Genomic DNA, 18,738 nt, shown 5'->3' with positions numbered 1-18,738 from the left:
AGCAGAGGAAACTCAAACGGATCACCGTTTAGCTCACGTCTGTGTCTTTCTGGTGTGTTTCTGTTTATCAGCTTGTAACATTAGCAGGGACTGGGGGAGACGGTGTTGACCAGTTTTCTGGGGTGAAATGTGGCTGAGTATCAGACGACTGCTGGTTTACCCACTGGCTCTCACTGATTCGCCACCAGAGAGGGTGACTATATGCCCCCTATCCTTCTTCTTTGCCACCAAACTTCGACTCAGAAGAGTTTTCACTAATTAAGTAATAATTTTAAAAAACAGTAGTTTGCTTATTTTGTTTTGTTATAAGCTATTTGAATTAGTTTTCTATTTCATTGTGATTCATATCACATTATTTTACTTTATTTTTTTCCGTAAGACATGTTTTCTCTGGCATACAAGAAAACCTCATTTGTGACTGATACTGTATATTATCACTGCTGAATATGAGAGAACTAGATGATGTTTTAAATGTATTATCTACGTAAAAATCCTTGGTGTATTTGTGCAGCTGTGTTTAAGAATGTTGTGCTGATACGAATGAATTGGTTTGAATACTGGCATGGGTTCAGAATGAATACTTTCTCCCAATTTCATAAGGAAAACTAATGTTCCTGCTATCTGAAAAGTCACCTTCCACACCATTTTTATGGTGGATTATAATGGAATAACAAAATATGCTTATATGTTCCTATTATTTCCTATTATATTTTCCTATTATTCGAGTATCATCATACAAAGAATTATCTACCTCGAGCTTCATTCATTATCTGTCCAGAAGACGTAGTTGAGGCTTGAAATGCCAATCCTTCTTGCTTCCTTCCTTAACATTTTCTATGAGTATATGAGCAGTGCAGAGTCTTATTTTCACACTGATATGAATTCTTCCTTCATTCTTTAACAGTATATTCTTCGGTGGATAAATGTCTCAGGTCCTAGATGAATAGTATATATGCATCTCAAAATTGTCTAAATTGAATGCATGTATATGCAAACAAATACTGAAATAATAAAGTTGGGTATAAATGACTCCATTTCATTTTTTTTCCTTTCTCTCTTTCCATTTTTAATTGAAATTTCATGTTGAACATTTCAGTTTTTGTACATAATTGTATAAATTATAAACCACCTTACAAGTGCAACTGTTTCTTGACCTAGCAACTCTACTTATCTTTGAAATTAATTTAAAATATGTGCACCTTTAGCAAAGTAGTGAACCAATCAGACCTGCACAATTCCTTTTCCCTTGTCCCAGAGATCCACTGTCACCTCTTGGGGCATTTTTTTTCCGGGTATTTATCACCATATTTTTTAGAGAGTATATATTTTTTCTTTTTAAATGAATTATCCATTTATCTATCGTTCACAGCCAAAGATCAAGTCATCTGCTTTTTCTCGCTCTTTCTTCCAATGTGGCTATTGCCCAATTTTAGTTAAAGCAGTAGTATAACATTTACTTACTATCACTGCTCTGAGCAAGTAGTGTTCTGTGGGCATGTTTCTTTTCTTTACAACGGTCTTTTATTTTACGCCGGTCGATAGTGTTCTTTTTAGTGATGTTGTTTGCCTGCTTCGTTATCCCTCTTTCTATTTCCAAGTCCTTCTAAGTGCTCCAAGAGATTTTTCAGTCCCTCGAAATTGTCCCAATGTTTGGAGACAACACATGCTTATCAACTCCCTTTTTAGTCTCCATGGATTGTTCTCCCAAGGTCTATTAGGATGAGCAGCGCCTAATCCCAGGGAAACTGGTAAAGGTGATGAATTCACACCTCAAAGTAGGTAACCACTCTCAGGTGAGGGAGCTGGGGTATCGATCCGATAATTGCCATCAGTTGTTAAGTGAGATCTGCTTCTGGAAGGTGTTGATTGATTACCTCCCTTTTGTCTTTATAGGTAAAAAGGCAGAGTCCCTTTAAATGATTCCGGAAGAAGTCTGAGCGAAAGGAGGCAGAAGTGACCTTTGGAAGTTGTCCAGACTGTGCTGAAGTGTCAGCGTCCTAGTGATAGAGACGGGACATCTGCATACTGCATTGTGCAGCGACTGCTTTCACGTCTGCAGATTCGGTTTTGTTACTTGCTCTGGGTCTTGGATCCGTGCTGTCTTTTCTGTTGCTTTTTTATTCTCCTGGAGCCTATCCTTTCAGAACTACCTGGGAAACGATGCATAGGAAGTAAAAATAGGCGTCCTAACATATTTGAAACCGTCTTTAGGTTGACGCTTGATTGATAATTCAGCTGGGTATAGAAAGCTAGGTTAAAATAATTTTCCCTCTCATTTTGAAAGAATTTCTCCGTTGTCAAAAAGGAAAAAGAATTTCCTCATTGTCCTATTGACTCCAGTACAGCTACTGAGAAGTCAGAGCATATCTTACCTTCTGACCTGATGTTTCCCCCGACCCTGGAAATTTCTAGGATACACTCATTACCCACGATGTTCTAAAATATCATGCCAAGAACTTTGCTAAATTTTATCTTTTCACGTATTATATGCAGTTCTTGATGAGCCCTTTCAATCTATAAACTCATGTTCTTCTGTCTTGAGAAATTTTCTCATATAACTTCTTTAGTAACGTTTCTTCATTGTTTTCTCTTCACGGACATAAAATTAACCCAATATTGTTTCCCTTTGTTCGTTAGGTACCTTTGTTACGCATTTTGTCTTCATTCCTACCCTCAACGCTCCACATATTTTTCGAGAAATTTCTTTGGCTTTACGTTCCAGGCCCTTTGTTGAATATTTCAATTTCTTTTAAGACCATTTCATTATAGCTTCCAAAAGATTTTTATTCTTTGTTCCAAAAAATTGCATCTTGTTCTTTCTACCTAGATTCATTCTTGTCTCTATGGAGCTATTTAAAATAGAGAGGCATTCTCTTTACAGTGTGCAAACGATCATTGGTCAGTTTTTCTTTTTATAAGAGCAAAGCCCAAATCACCTAATTTAAAGTTCTCTGGATATGAACAACTTTTGCCGGCATTAGGCTTACTTGCAGGGTTGATGGTACAGTGAGGCATTTAAATGCAGTTGTGGCAGAAACTGCTCCTTGGTTTCCTAAATTAACCCCTCCCGCTTTTATTTTAAGGAACAGAATCACTTCCACCATTTTAAATATCAGCAGGACACGTGACCCCTCAGCAAGAGCCTCCCCATGGCTGCAACTTCCCAGTCACTCCCCTGCTTGTTCTCTGCTTCCTCTTTCCTCATGCAAAGGGCTGACAGGGTGCTTGGAGCCAACTTCCGCCTTGCTGAGGAGGACAGCACCCCAAGGCATGTGGAGACAACAAGCAGAAAGGGACAGTGGTCCCTGGTTGACCATACTGGGCAGGGCTGCTGACCATCCTACATGCTCTTATGCCTCTTTTTTCCATGAAAGAAAAACCAAGTTCTACATGATTTGAACCACTAAGTTTTGGGGTGTCCTGTCTGCTGACAAGTATGGGGTGGGAGTCTCCAGATCCTAGTGAATATTAGTGCCTTCTCCCTCACCGTCTGGTTTCTCTAGAGAAAGATGCTCTGGTCTTCTGCCTGCTTCTTTACAACTTGACTTTCTAGCATGCCAGGTGAGGAGATTGTCGCCTCTATACTCTCCCTGAATTCCGATTCCTCCCTCCGTTCCTGCGCCCATTTCCACGACCACATTACTTGTGCCCCATTAACAATGAGCGACTTTGATTCTTTCCTGAACTGATTGTTCCCAACCCTAGAAGGCAGGACATTTGCCCGTGTTTCCTTGTTTTAGGCGAAGTGTTTACCCTCCATTAGGACCCATTTGTCCTCACCTTTCTTGCAGAGGTTTGTCCACGGTGGTGCTGAGCAATTACACCATGAGTAAACACTGTAGCAAGTTACATGAAACGTTCATTTGGTGCTACAGTTTAATTTAGCCTCAGAAAAACAACCAGGAACCCCCTGCTAACACCTATTCTCTGACTAGAAGAATATAAATTAAAATCAAGTGATTTTTTTTTCTGTTCTAGGTTTAATAACCACAGGGAGAAAGACATTGGTAAGCTAGAGGCTCTGCTACAAAAACTCTTAACTCAAGTAAGAGTTTTGCCGTTTTGCATTGATGGGAGCTATAAGGGGGGGGGTATGTTACTTTCTAAAATTCCTGTGAGTCCAGGAGTGACTGTCCCCAGTTCTGCGTTTTTGTCAACTTTAGGCAAATACTCAACATTCTGATCCTGATAGTGAACGCATTTGCAGACTTAAAGGTATGAATTCTTGTTATTCAAAATATTTAAGAAATTTAAATACTCTGAATGGATTTGTGCAGTTTGGAAAGTTTTATTTCTGAAATGTCATTTTTTTTATTTGAAACTTTAGATGGGATCTGGCTCAATACCAGTGGAAGCTCGAATATTACAAGTTTTAAGTTATATTTACCTTTACTGTAGGCCAAAATGTGCAAGCATCAATGGGGCCAATCGCGAGGCAGACATCACGTCATATTTTTTTTAATGAAGCATTATTAGACTTCGATAAAAGATTAACTATAGGATATAAAAGAAACTCTACATGGTAATCCCAGGGGTGGGAGAGGGTAATGAGAGAAGAATAAACTTCAAACAGGGTCCCTCCCAAGGCTGTAGCTGGAACCCACTAGATGCCAGGGAAGTTCACGGGCGGCATGGCATGCACCAGAGCTGATCTGCAGAAACCGACCCTCCAGAATTCAGGCAGCGCATAAGTGACCTGCAGGTGATGGCTGCAACATGGACCTGGGCTGCTAAAGGGGCACCAGAGCACCGGGTGACTGTGACGTGAACGGCGCCTGGTGGCCAGGCACAGGGGTGTGCTCGGCGAGCGGGAGCCCAGCCCCACGGCCATCCTGCAGGGCGGAGCTGGGAGGTGGGTCAGGTGTTTGGGTTTGCAGATGGAGTGCTGGCATGGTAAGAGGCTTGAGATAGCATCCCTGTCAGAGGAACCACAGGAAGGTGATGGCTGGGCCACTTAAAGGCTGCAAGGTTAACATGGGACGGACTCTGTGTGATGGGCACAAGCCTGGGGCAGAGTGCCGCTGCAGAACCTCCTTCTCACTGGGCTAACCTACCTAGAAACAGCAGGGAACAGGGGAGAGTCCTTTCTTCCTTCAGTGTCCCTCTAGCACCCTCTGTTGAGAAAGTTCAACGTCACGATCACCTTGAGAAACTCCAAGCGGTTCTGATTCCATACCTCCGAGCTGCGATAAACAGTGACTGTAGAGCCGAAAGGCAACATAGCGCTAACTGGCACAGCACGACAGCTGGAAGTTGCTAAAGTAAACATGCAAAGTCAAAACCACGCAAGGATTGCTCAGAGGTAGACCGTGGGAGAGGAAGAGCCAGAAGAGTAGCAACAGATGTATTACCATTTAGATTAGGAAAGTAATTTTGTTTGAGTTTATTTTCAGGCAAGGAAAACAAGGAAAATACGATGATTATATATTTGCTATTGGTTGAGAAAAGAAACACAGTTCTGAAAAAGGACCTTATTTGCTTTTATTAAAATACATAATTTGGGGGCGCCTCGGTGGCTCAGTCGGTTCAGTGTCTAAGTCTTGATTTCTGCTCAGGTCATGATCTCATGGTTTGTGGGTTCGATCTCCACCTTGGGATCTGTGCTGACAGCACTGCGCCTGCTTGGGATTCTCTCTCTCTCTCTCTCTCTCTCTCTCTCTCTTTCTCTCCCAGCCCCTTTCCTGCTTGCATTTTTATTCTTTCTCAAAAATAATTAAACTTTAGATATATATAGAACGTTAATGGCAGAAACAGGTGGAGCACTGCCTCAACACGGATCTGACAAGATCAAAGCGGCAGGAGAATGGACAGTGAGGTGCAGAGAGACGGAAGGATCTTGGATTTGATTGACGAATCTTGGTGAGGGGACAAGCCGTGTAGGAAGATGTTGCAATACTGCTGAATGGGCTTCCTGATCTGGAAGAGGACGAGGGTGGCACCACGGAATCTTTTAAAAGAACCAGAAGTGACATGGACTCACTGGCCTTAGAGTACCTCGGAGAGAATGTTCCCCCTTACAGGAAGAGCTGGCTCTTTTTTCGTGGACAGATTTTTAAAAATTACAAAGATACGAAGTGTTTTCTTTCAGTCTCCTAATGCAGATCATTAAGTGACGAATCTATACTCAGAAAAGGACACTCACTTAGTTTGTGGCAGCAAAGTGCAAATGTGACAATACTCACTGGAATGAGAAACTGATGGAGATTTCTCAAGAATGCAAAATACTTAGTTAGCCCTTTGAGCTGGAGTTCTTTATTCACTAGCTTGTGTTTGAAGGTGACTGATTATAAACGTTGACCTTTAACTCTGATATTGCTTTACTGTCAGAGTTTAACATTTCCCAACTTCTTATATGTGTCCTGTGACACAGGCGATTGAAGAGACAGAGGGAAGGACAAAGAAAGAGGAAGGCGGACATGAGGGGATTGTTAACTTCCCACGTGCCCCCCCTCTGAGAAGCATTCTGAGTGGCTGTGTTTAGCGCCCGCAGGTACAATGGGTGTTGAGATAATCCTTTCACTGATTCCTGGGATTCCTAATTGTCACACATACGGGAAAGAACAGATGAAATGTTTCTGCCTTTTTTCCTTCCTGTCATTGCCATCAACCAACTAATATGCATTATGGATTACTCATGGGGTTCATTGAACAGTGGGACAAAGGAATTCTGATGAAAGAAAATCATGGTGTCTGTTCCAAAGAGTTTCCTGCTGAAGCACTGAGATACTGTGTTCAAGCTACCACTTGATGTTCCTTGTCCTTTGGGTGTCCAGGCGATGGTGGTCCTCCACCTGATTTGCTGACTGGCTTCTCCAATAAACAAATTGCTTCAGACACACTTCAAAACTGGGACTGCCCTGAAATACAGCAGCCATCCTGGCTGTCATAGAATCAGCTCACTCTGTATTACTTCTCATGCTAGGGGCCCAAAGGACTGTTGTGTCTTTTGTGTCAGTAAGTATCAACATTTATTTCTCTCGCCTGTGCTTTTGTTTTATTTGGGAATGTTCTCTCAGGAACTCACCGAATTCTTTATCTGAAATGGCAATCTTTGATCAAAATTGTCTTCACAATTATCATCGCCTAAGCTATTTGGAAGAAGTCGGTTAGGAATGCACACGGAGATACTTTTCTCATGGTAAGGATATCAAATATATATCCCTTTTCCTTGTTTCCCTACGAGCAAGTGCGACCATATTCAAGAACATACATTTGTATGGATAACTGGTCGCTATATCACATCCTTAATGATCACAGTGATCTAACGGAGCAAACAAATCTAATTACATTTTTTACTTCTTAAAATATATCAGAAATATGGGATAAATGTTTACATTTGTTTTTCTTCAAAGTAAAATTCAGTAAGTCATGGCCCCCTTCATGTCACCTGCAAAGAATTCTGCTCTCCTCACTTTAACAGCACAGATTGGTTTGAAGTTATCTGACTCCGTAGAAATGGAATGATACGTTATGTGTTCTTTCTTCCATGTCTTTTACTTTTTTTTTTTGCTAACCATTATATTTGTGAGATGCATCCACGTTGTGTGCAGTCAAGGTTCAGTCATTTTAATTTCTGTTAAGCATTCCACCATTGCATGAATCTAACACTGTTCACTTGCCTACTCTAGGGTTAAAGAACAGTGGAGTATTTTCCATTTTGTGGCCAGGAACATTTTTGCACATGTCTTTTGCTGAACACATCTATTTTTTTAAAAAAAACAATTTTATTTTTTAGGCCTACTATGAAGTTTGAACTCACAGCCCCGAGATCAAGAGCTGCACGTTCTACCAACATAGCCAGCCAAGTGCCCCTGAACACGTCTATTTTTGATGAACGAGTACTTAAAAATAGAGCTGCTGGATGGGTGCATCTGTTCAGCAGTTTTCCACAACAGTTGTACCGGATGGTAGCCTCCCATCCCACCCCTGCACAACGTGCAAGTTCTTTACAGTATTGCTATTTTTTGTTTGTTTGTTTATGTACGTATGTATGTATGTATTTGCGATATTCTGCTGGGTATGAAGTGGTATCACATTGTGCTTTTCTTTTTTTTTTTTTTAATTTTTTTTTTCAACGTTTATTTATTTTTGGGACAGAGAGAGACAGAGCATGAACGGGGGAGAGGCAGAGAGAGAGGGAGATTCAGATTCAGATTCAGATTCAGAGAGAGAGGGAGATTCAGAATCTGAAGCAGGCTCCAGGCTCTGAGCCATCAGCCCAGAGCCCGACGCGGGGCTCAAACTCACGGACCACAAGATCGTGACCTGAGCTGAAGTCGGACGCTTAACCGACTGAGCCACCCAGGCACCCCAACACATTGTGCTTTTCACTTGCACTTCCCTCCTGATTACTGAGGTTGAACTACTTTTCCTGTGTTTGTCGACCATTTGGATATCATCTTAACGTGAAGTGCTATGGCAAGTCTTTTATCCATGCTCTGTGGTCTACCTAGTTCTGATTATTTGTAAGAGTTTTTAACATTATCTGTAAAAAAAAGTCTCTGGTGAGTTAGGTATTGTAAAATTCTGTATTCCTGCGCTGGTAGCTTACCTTTTATTTAATGTTCATAAGGTGCTTGATAAGCATAATTTCCTACGTTTTTGTGGTTATAGTTTTTCAAGTTTTTTTTTTTACTTTAAGTAGTGGTTTGCTTCTTTAAAATTTTTTTTTTTTCAGTTTGATTATTGGGGTTTTTTTTTGGTATGTTTTGTTTGTTTTTTTTGTTGTTTTATTTTTTTGTTTTATGGTGGGGGTTGTATCCTGTTTAAGAAATCTATCCTGGTGGCCTTAGTCCCTCTCTTCATCCCTTGCCTGGCATCCTCAGCCCCTTTCTCTGTTGCCTGGTGGCTCATGCGGCCAAGCCCACTAAGTGCACAGGCAAGCGTGTGCTTATCCACTCTGCTGTGCTCAGGTAGGCGTCCAAGGCAGAATGCTCAAGGCCCTTGGGTCACTCTGTATGCTTAGCTACTTGATCTAGCCTGCTTGAACTAGCGTTCCAGCCATATGCCAAATCTTTTTCTAGAATTTAGTTGTTTTGACCTCAACAATCATAACATTCTTTGACAGGCTGCTGTGTGCCAGGTGCTGAGGGTACAGCAGGGAATAGACGAACACACACTCCACAAAAGCTGATAGTCCAGGGCAGGAGCCAGCTACTAAACGTTAATCCTATCAACAAAATGTTCAAATAACCACTGTATTGTGAAGAGAGGGAGCGTCCTGTGTTAGGGATGGAGCGGCATGGCCTGGAAGGAAGGGCCATTGGAATCATCAGCATCCCCCGTACTGAAGGACATTTTATTTTCCAGAGATTATTCTTACCATGTAAAATGCTGTTTCATAGTCCAGCGATTCTCTTCCCTAATGTCTGCTTGTATTCAAAAACGTTCTGTCAGATTATGGCTTTAGAAGCTTAACAAAACATGGTAGTAAGTGGAAAGTATGCTGTTCCCTTCTCTGAGGCCCAGCTTTTAATTATTTTGGTCCTGGTGAGGTAGTGGAACTGGAAGCAAACCAAGTGGCGGGTCAGCCAGCCAGACCACTTGGCACCTGAAAAGTCCCCCAAGACGAAAGCAATAGAGAATGACTTTGTATAGACGGCAAGAGACGGACGACTAAGTGGGCAGGTATCAGGACCAAGTTTAGTGGAAACTCTTGAAACACGACAGTTCAATTCAACAGAAGACAAGACATTCTGATGAGGATGACGATTAATCAATTTAAAATCTTTAGCAGACTGGAACTTCGTGGAACAATTTTATGACAGACAATACTTGGCAGGAGTTAAGGTTGGAGTAAATATTTTCTTTGGTTATTGCCTGTATGCCTTTTAAAAATAAACTGGTGCCAAAATAGATATAAATAAAGGGGGGAGAAATAAAGAAATGATATCTATGTCTGCCCTAGGAACACAACTGTATTTGACCCATATTTTCTTTTAGGAGATTTATGGCTTTACTTTCACAGTTATATTCATGACCACCCAAAATTGTCACGGTGTGAAGTAAAGAACCAAGATTCCTTTTTTTCCCATGTACATATCCAATTGACCTGGTGCCTTTTATTGAAAGGACCTTCGTCTCCCCCATTGCTCTGTAGTGTGTCAGTTTGTCATAAATCAATTGATCGTGCCTGCTTGGGGCTTATTACCTGACTCTCAATTGTTAACCTTTAGTCCATTTGGTTTCCTACAAAAATACCACACTATCTTATTTACTGAAGATTCATAACGGGTCTTGATATGTGGCCATGTAGTTCTTTGGTTTTGCTCCTCTCCTCCCTTATCCCCTTCATCCCCCCTCCATCTCTCTCCTCCCTCATCTTAGAGATTTTTGATCCCTTACATTCCATATGAATTGTAGAATCAGCTTATCATTTGTTTAAATCAAAATGCTATTGATTTTCATTATGATGCAATGTATCCATAGGTCAGTTAAGGAGGCGTTGACATTCATACGACGTGATGAAGAGGGAGTTGTTCTGGGGTCTTCTCCACCCTGGTAGAGGCAGAATGTTCCTAGGCATACTCCCCTAAGTAATAGATTCAGGATCCCGTACTTTAGATGGAAATTCTTTGACACTGTTGGTTTGCAACACTCCTGGTAGCTTCCCAGCTATAATGGGAAACTGACCCCTCTATGAGGAGGGCAGGGAGAGACAGAAGAGGCAGACCCCTCCGGATGGGTGGTTTTAATAAGCAAAGGGAACTGACATATGAGTACTGTCCTGGGTGGCGGGAAGACAGATGGATCCCTGTACCTTCCCACCAAATCTTTAGTTTATGAAGAGGCCTAAACTGGTTTCGGTCGCATATACCATGCAGGTGTTCTCAACACCACATCACTATTTCAAGGATATGTCCTTCAAGCAGCCTGGAGGAGTGAGAAAGGGAGAGGAACCCACATTCCAAGGACAGGGGAGGCGTGGGAGCCTTCGAGGGTACAGGTCCAGCTCATAGGCAAACTGGTGGTCCCATCGTTCCGATGATGTTCCCCAAAAGGTACAACGGAAGGAGCTTAGGATTTGAATCCGATCTGGGTTCAGAATCTGACACGACCACTGAGGAGAAAGGTTTGGGGGAGATTTACTCGGTCTTTCCCAGTTAGGTTCCTCATCTGTTACATGTAGCTATAACACCTACGTCATATTTTTATTTGAAGAAATTAAATGCAATGATTTATGTAGACGTTGGAACATGAGAAGCAGAAGTGCTTTCTAAAAAAATAATCTTCTGTTAAACTATTGAAATCACCTCTTTTATCTGACATCCTCAGGGTTTATTCTAGTTCCTCTTCATAAAATGAAGCAACTGTATGGTGTGTTTATCCACTTTCCTTTCTCTCCAGGGAAGGAAATTGAATTGTGTGCTGTCATCAATATTACAGACGGATGCACTTATTTCTGAGTCACTTATTTCTGAGGAATGTTCCTCTTTAGTTTTGAGAGCTAAGCACTTTGGTTGTTGCATGCTTCATTTGCACTTACCTCAATTCAGCTGGGCGGCATAGGTCATTTTCAGACATTTCCCAGTGCTTATGATCCTCTGTGGATGAATATCTGTGTATCTTTAAATGACAAATATACACAGCTGGTCCAAGAGGGGACACACGAAATTCAGGTTGGTAACTTCTTCTGTGCCCTTGGCAGAGACTAAAAGAAATAAGCTGAGTGAAAGACTAAGGCAGTGATTAAGGGACCAGTCTTCACCCAGATAGCTATTAATAAGCTAAGTCTGGAAATGAACAAATATGCCTTCTACGATATAGAAGTTAGTGCTTTAGTTAGAAATACAACGCTAGGCTGGAAGCTCCTTCACTCCGATCCAGTGCCATTGAGAAAGTCTTGAATTTGTCGCGACCTTCTGTCCATTTATCACGCTTGATCCTCTCCCACTTAATTTTCCATGCGCGCTTTATCTTGGCTGTAAACACCACGCTGAGAAATTTCCCTTGACTCTCCAAATGGCGTAACCCCACAATTGATTAAACTTGACATCATAGATACTCAAGGAAACTTCAATACTGAGGGAATAATTGCTGTTTTGACTATATTTTTGTCTTTTCACAAGGTAGACTTGCAAGCTTTTTCTATTCCAATTAGGCTCTGACGGGTGTAGAAATAAAATTGAACTACACGTCTTTTTTATTCCTGCCTTTCTACCGGGAATTCACACCAGTGCATGAAGACAGGACACAGCAGGAAGATGGCATAGAGCAGCACCTCGCCCTCATCCCTGAAGAAACGGCCACACATCCCGTACCATTTTCCTCGTTTATCTAGAATTCTCCAAGGGAAATGTTGTCTGTATGTAGACAACAAGCCACCAAGTGCCCCCCACAACACTGAGAAATTCTCGGGGTCACATCTGTAAACCCTCATGGAATCCGAGAGAACATTCATGTCAGGCTCATATCATTCTCCCAAGACCTGGAGCTTTATTGGAGCCCCATCAGATCCTGCCCAGTACCGGGTGTACTTAATTCTGCCCCTCCCCTTTAGTGACTCAGACTTACTTTTGGTTCGGGCATCAGTTTCCTACTGACTTAGAGCTTCACTTCAGCCTCATTCGGGGCATCTGAGAACACTGGGTCGCAGTGCACGATCTCTGAGACTCTTCACCATGTCCCCCAGGTTGCAGGGAATTTTCCCAGCACTGTGTCTCCTTGGGGTCCTGTCTCTACTGCAATGCCCATTTGTCCTGTGCGGTGAGTACACACATGATAAGGAAAGGGGGCGAGTTGAAACCAAGCTATGGAAAATAATTCCTGGTTAAGAATTAGTTACAGATAATCGTATGACAATAATTCAGTACAATTTTGGAGAAGAACCATGAAGTATGTATTGAGAAATATATTTAAAAATTTTTAGTCCTTCAGATACAGTCCATGGTAACTCAGAACACATAATATAACAAATCTAAGAGCAGCCCATCTACTCACAAAAATCTTTTAATTTTAATTTAATTAATTAATTAATTATTTTTTTACAAACAGTGCCATGACACACACTGTTTCTTTTTAAAATTTTTTAATGGTTATTTATTATTGAGAGACAGAGAGTGAGCAGGGAAGGGGCAGAGAGAGAGGGAGACACAGAATCCGAAGCAGGCTCCAGGCTCTGAGCCGTCAGCACAGAGCCCGACGCGGGGCTTGAACTCAAAAAACCGCGAGATCATGACCTGAGCTGAAGTCGGATGCTTAACGACTGAGCCACCCAGGCGCCCCTTAATTTTTATATTAATGTATTATATTTAAATGGATGCTGTTCAATTCTTAAAGATTTCAGTCTTTCACAGGTTTCATTATTTTTCTATGGCATTAATAACTGAGTAGAAAACTTTTGCCAACCAGAAAGTAAAATTTTATATTATCACAAACAATGAGCGAATTTATCAGAGTAAGATTACAAATCCCTGTATACACTGAAAACATTATATAAGTGCAAGATATTGTATTGCAGGTCAGGGAATAATTGTCCCTAACCACTGAGCCCCGAAAGGGTTGTCAGGACCTACAGGCCCCACCAAGGTAGTGCTGATTATAAATGCAGACATGAGTGTTTTTTTAGTTTGTAAGTGGAAATATGCCAATAAAAGTAACATTTCTTTTTAAAAAATTTTTTTTTCAACGTTTATTTATTTTTGGGACAGAGAGAGACAGAGCATGAACGGGGGAGGGGCAGAGAGAGAGGGAGAGACAGAATCGGAAACAGGCTCTAGGCTCCGAGCCATCAGCCCAGAGCCCGACGCAGGGCACAGGCTCCAGGCTCCGAGCCATCAGCCCAGAGCCCGACGCGGGCCTCGAACTCACGGACCGTGAGATCGTGACCTGGCTGAAGTCGGACGCTTAACCGACTGTGCCACCCAGGCGCCCCAAAAGTAACATTTCTTATTCATCTGCCTATACAATCTCTTATTTAAAAGAAAGGATTTCTAAGACTATTTTAAATATTTACATCTGTGTCCCTTAAACCATTTAACAGAGCATTTAACATAGAGCTCTGTTAACAGAGCATTTAACATAGAGCATTTTGCACAGAATGACAAAATCATTCAACGGAGAAATTTCCCCAAGAACTGTGTCTTTTTCAATGGAGACTATGTTTTCTATTTACATGATGTTGGGTGTTTTCCAAATTCTGATGATACAAAGATTACCTGCCAAGCAGAAGAATGCGGAGGTCCAAGGTGCCCTCTCGTCATCCTTTGTCAAGATTAATTTCTCGAGCCCCAGAATGATCCCGTGCTGTTCCGGCTTTAGGAATGTTCCTAAGAGTACAGAATAACTTCAGAGTTTTTTTGTAAGCGGAGTACTGAAGCATTTTAGTTGGGAAGTTTTTTACCTCATCATAGTGGCAGGTACTTTAAGAGAAATTTCAATGTTAGGTAGAGAAGTTCATATATCCTGGGTGATTCTCCTCGGTTGGAATTGAAATGGCTGCCTCTGTTGTTCTTCCAAAGCTCAGCCACACTCCCAACGCTCTCTGTTGGGAAAACTCTGTTTTCCATGAGCGCCATTACCTTGGTCTTCCTGGCCTCCTCTTCCTTTACAAAACAGTGAAGGTAGATTATGTCCAGCAAGTCACTGAGACCTGCCACAATACCTTTAGATTTTTCTCGATTTTCTACCCCACCTTTCTTCTGGTCCATGTTCAGGATAACATACACTGCAATCTGTCTCATTTCGGTCTCTGAGCTTGCCTTCTTCCTCATTTTTCAGTACCAACTTATTGCTGCTGTAAACCTTTGCTCACATTCTCGCTCCAAGACAAAATGCCTGCCTGTATCTCATCCATCCGAGCAACTTTTATCCAAAAAGTAAGAAATACTTCCAGCCTCCCTTAGAAAGTGTTACCTTATGTTTTCTCCCTTGGCTCTCTCTGTCTCTCTCTCTCTGTTTTCTTTTTTATACCTATCTTGTTGGCCTTGCTTGTCTTTGGACACATTTTTGTAAACTGACTGAAGTTGTGGTTTTGCTAATTATGTGGTTATGACTTATTTTCCAGGGCTAAGGTTTGAAAGCTGAGAAAGTGGGGTCATATGCTTTTATATACCCTGTAAGTCACATGCTTTTATATCATCTTAAGAGTATGAGGACCTCAGACAAGTTATTTTTTTAGTATGTATTTATTTTTGAGAGAAAGAGAGACAGAGAGAGACAGAGAGAGAGCGTGGGGGGCAGGGAGGAGTACAGAGAGATTGGAAGACAGAGGATCTGAAGTGGGCGGAGCACTGACAGCAGTGTGCCTGATGCAGGTCTCAAACTCACAGACTGAGGTCAAGACCTGAGCCAAAATTAAGAGGTGGACACTTAATTGACCGAGCCACCCAGGCACCCTGAAACATAATAGATTTCTACATATTAATGTTGTGCTCTATGACTGTTCTGAATGTATTAGTTCTGATAGGTTTTTGGTGGAGTCTTTAGGATTTTCTATATATAGTATCAGGTCCTATGCAAATAGTGATCGTTTTATTTCTTCCTTACCATTTGGATGCCTCTTATTTTTTTTTTCTTGTCTGATTGCTGCAGCTAGTACTTCCAGTCCTATGTTGAATAAAAGTGGCAAGAGTGGGCATCTTTGTCTTGTTCTTGGTCTTAGAGGAAATGATTTCAGTTTTTTGCCATGATCATTATGATGAAAAACTATGGTTTTTCATATGTGACCTTATCATGTTGAGGTATATTTCCTCTAAACCCACTTTGTTGAAACTTTTGGTCACGAATGGGTGTTGTATTTTGTCAAATGCTTTTTCTGCGTGTTTTGAAATGATCATATTATCTTAAAATTTTTCCTCTTATTTGTTTGATGTATCACATGCATTGACTTGCAAATATTGAACCATACTTCCATCCCTGGTATAAATCCCACTTGATTATATTGGATGGTCCCGTTAATGTATTGGTGAATTTGGTTTGTTAATATTTTGTTGAGGAATTTTGCATCTGTGTTCATTAGGATTATTGCCTACATTTTTCTTTTTTTGTGGTGTTTTTTTCTGGCTTTGGTATCAAGGTAATGCTGTCCCCGTAGAATGAACTTGGAATTTTTCCTTCTTCTCCTTTTTTCAGAATAGTTCGAGAATAGATATTAACTCTTCTTTATTTTTTTTAAAAATAATTTACTGTCAGCTTGACTTCCATATCACACCCAGTGCTCATCCCAGCAAGTGTCCTCCTCAACGCCCATCATCCACTTTCCCCTCTCCTCTACCCCCCATCAACCCTCAGTTTGTTTATTAACTCTTCTTTAAACGTTTGGTAGAATTCATCTGTGAGTAGTGAAGCTACCAGGTTTGGGGCTTTTGTTTGTTGGAAATTTGAAAACCTACTTTAAACTCATATTTATTTTACCCATTAGAGTCTTATTGATTTAATTATTTAATAAAGGATATTTTTTAACCATTTAAAAGTCAGAAGTGAGGGGCACCTGGGGGTTCAATCAATTAGGCATTTGACTCTTGATTTCAGCTCAGGTCATGATCTCAAGGTTTGTGAGATAAGGCAACAACGAACCTGCTTGGGATTCTCTCTCCCCCTGCCTCTCTTCCTCTCCCTGGCTCATTCTCTCTCTCCCTCCCTCCCTCTCTCTTTCTTAATATAAATGAATAAACTGGGGCACTTGCGTGGTTCAGGTCATGATCTCGCGGCCCGTGAGTTCGAGCCCGACATTGGGTTCTGTGCTGACAGCTTGGAGCCTGGAGCCTGCTTCAGATTCTGGATTCTGTGTTTCCCTTTCTCTCTGCTCCTCCCTCTCTTGTGCTCTGTCTCTTTCTCTCTCTCTCTCAAAAATAAATAAACGTTAAAAAATTTTTTAAAACAGATAAATGAATAAACTTAAAATAAAGAAATTATTAAAAAATAAATAAAAAGCAGAAGTGAAATGGAATTTATTTCACTGAAATAATAGAATTACTTCTGAAATAATCAGAAAATCTGATTCAGTGTGGAATTGCACTCATGACTTAAATACAAGTATTTTATACAGTATTACCTAAATATCAATGTTATAATTTAGAAAACAGATCAGTTTTGGATATTTTTATTGTAATTTATAAATAAATGAGTGGTGAGAGTATTTGAGTATGCCCAAAAGATCCCGATTGTAGTGCTAGTCAATCTCCTCATGTGAAGAATAGGACATTTTAATTTGCTCTGATATTTTCTCTTACCTCAAACTATACCAAGTTCTACCTTAAAGTAGTTCTACTAATGAATAAGAAATTACATCTTTTTTTTTTAATTTTTTTTTCAACATTTATTTATTTTTGGGACAGAGAGAGACAGAGCATGAACGGGGAAGGGGCAGAGAGAGAGGGAGACACAGAATCGGAAACAGGCTCCAGGCTCTGAGCCATCAGCCCAGAGCCCGACGCGGGGCTCGAACTCACGGACCGCGAGATCGTGACCTGGCTGAAGTGGGACGCTTAACCGACTGCGCCACCCAGGCGCCCCAAGAAATTATATCTTTATATCAGCTCTTATTGCATTAAAATTAAAGACCTTAATAGCGCTTTCTCTTAAATTTGGCATCAAAAAAGAAAACTCCTGGCCATATGCAAGAATTTAAATGTCTTTCTGTGCATTAGTTGTCAGGTGGCTATAAACTTTTAAGGACAGTTCTCCTCCTGTTACTGAGGCAGCGTAAGTTATTAGCGGGGTTAGTAATGCTGTGACCCTAGAGAAAACACAAAGTGATGGGTGTCATTTGTCATTGCTTTTGAATACTTCTGAAAATTTACATTTTCATAGAGGTTTCATCCCACTTCTCGTTTTGGAGGCTCCTAATGAAATTATTTAGTTGGAGGGAAATGACTGGGTTGGAGTCCTTTAGCAATCAGGGGCAGAGAGAGCAGATCCAAGTGTCTCTGGTACCCTCCTCTGTTTCTCCAATTTCTCTTCAGTGGTGACATCTTCGGAAGGTGGAGATGAGCTTATTATCCATAGGAACTCCATTGAAGTGATTTTACTAACCTTTAGTCTCACTTTTAATTTTTTAGAGGTATGTTGCCCAACACCAGAGCTGAAGAATGGCAAAATCAATGAACAGAGATCTAGTTCTGTCAGTAGCTGTGATTTTTTCAATGGAGACACAATTTTATATACGTGTCATGAGAAATACCAGTTTGAAGCCAGATGTCAAGCAGATGGCAAGTGGTATCCCAAGACACCAACATGTGATGAGAGTAAGAGCTTTTGGATTTGTGTTATTTTTGATGTTTCTTTGTATCAAAGTGATGGAGATTAAGGGAAGGTTTGAAATTCGCTAAAAGATTTTGTATACCCTGCACGGTTTTTGGAGTGGATAAATTTGTTAAAGAGCACTGCCCACCCCCTATCCAACTTTCCTCCTCCCCACCCCCCATTGTTTATTCCCATCCTCTTGACCTTGCTTCTTTGCTTTGCTTTGCTTCGCTTTGCTTTTCCGAATCAGGAAATCGGCCCCATGTAATAGATCAGCTGGACTTTTCAATTATTGCCTTGTTTCTCTTGGTATTTTTGTCTTTTCTTGCCTTCTTTCTGATCCATATGCCTTAATCTGCAGTTCAATACCCACTCAAACCTATTTGAAACCATCTTTCTAAACTTTTTCCTTTCTTCCTCAAATTTCCTTCTTTCCTTCTGCTGTCTCTTTGTTCACCTTCAGACTCTGCCCCAGTGTGAAATGTCTACATCTCCATCACCAAGAGCACTTAGGTGAAGGGTCCCAAGCACAGGAGCCTCTGTCCCTGTGAATTG

General features: G+C 41.0%; 1 long non-coding RNA gene across 1 annotated transcript; it reads right to left on the bottom strand.

Moving 5' to 3' along the window:
- Positions 1-9,620: 9,620 nt before the first annotated feature.
- Positions 9,621-12,922, bottom strand: LOC123382756. Its single transcript, XR_006591636.1, has 2 exons — positions 12,514-12,922; positions 9,621-11,650 (listed from the first exon to the last, which is right to left on the bottom strand). It is a non-coding gene; the product is annotated as an uncharacterized LOC123382756 (long non-coding RNA).
- Between the last annotated feature and the right edge of the window lie 5,816 nt (positions 12,923-18,738).

This window comes from Felis catus, chromosome F1 (genome assembly GCF_018350175.1).
Source record: "Felis catus isolate Fca126 chromosome F1, F.catus_Fca126_mat1.0, whole genome shotgun sequence".
NCBI classification, from domain to species: domain Eukaryota; kingdom Metazoa; phylum Chordata; class Mammalia; order Carnivora; family Felidae; genus Felis; species Felis catus.
The sequence above is the reverse complement of the archived record's forward strand: the minus strand, read 5'-3'. Positions and strand labels throughout refer to the sequence as shown.